The sequence below is a fragment of the Pithys albifrons genome, chromosome 1 (genome assembly GCF_047495875.1).
Source record: "Pithys albifrons albifrons isolate INPA30051 chromosome 1, PitAlb_v1, whole genome shotgun sequence".
NCBI classification, from domain to species: domain Eukaryota; kingdom Metazoa; phylum Chordata; class Aves; order Passeriformes; family Thamnophilidae; genus Pithys; species Pithys albifrons.
Genome location: NC_092458.1, coordinates 12,078,895 through 12,079,429, shown reverse-complemented (window position 1 = coordinate 12,079,429; position 535 = coordinate 12,078,895). Strand labels below are relative to the sequence as shown.

Here is a 535-nt window from a genome sequence, read left to right as displayed (position 1 = left end):
TTTCATTTACAAATTTATTTTCATTCATATAAGTCTAATAGACAAGTTCACAGATGGATGAGGGAGACGAGAGGAATTGCAGCAGAATGTAGACACTACGTTCTCCTAGGTGACACCACCAAATCCCAGCTCTAATTCTGAAGGCACATTGAGGACAGCTCTCACCCACTCCTCTCCCTTCAGTGCCTCAGCTTTTCTTAATTAACGCGTTGGTGGTATAGTGGTTAGCATAGCTGCCTTCCAAGCAGTTGACCCGGGTTCGATTCCCGGCCAACGCACCATTTATCTGTCTTGGGTTGAGCTGGCAAAACGCCAACTGTCCAAGACAGAGTGAAGAGGGTTCCTCCTCCCCCAACCAGCTAAGGGGAAAAGAAGAGGGAGAGGAAAGAAAAACCCTCAAAAGCAGGTTTATGCTCAAACTAACTACATGTATTTATACAGAAAAGAGAAAATCAAGAGGAAACTACAATGTAACACACACTTACACAGGTTACATATATATAATAAGGAATAACTTCCCACTCCCCAATTAATA

The 535-nt window shown here is 43.0% G+C and overlaps 1 non-coding gene across 1 annotated transcript; it reads left to right on the top strand.

The window, feature by feature from the left end:
- Positions 1-206: 206 nt before the first annotated feature.
- Positions 207-278, top strand: TRNAG-UCC (transfer RNA glycine (anticodon UCC)). The gene has a single exon. It is a non-coding gene; the product is annotated as a tRNA-Gly (tRNA).
- Positions 279-535: the final 257 nt, after the last annotated feature.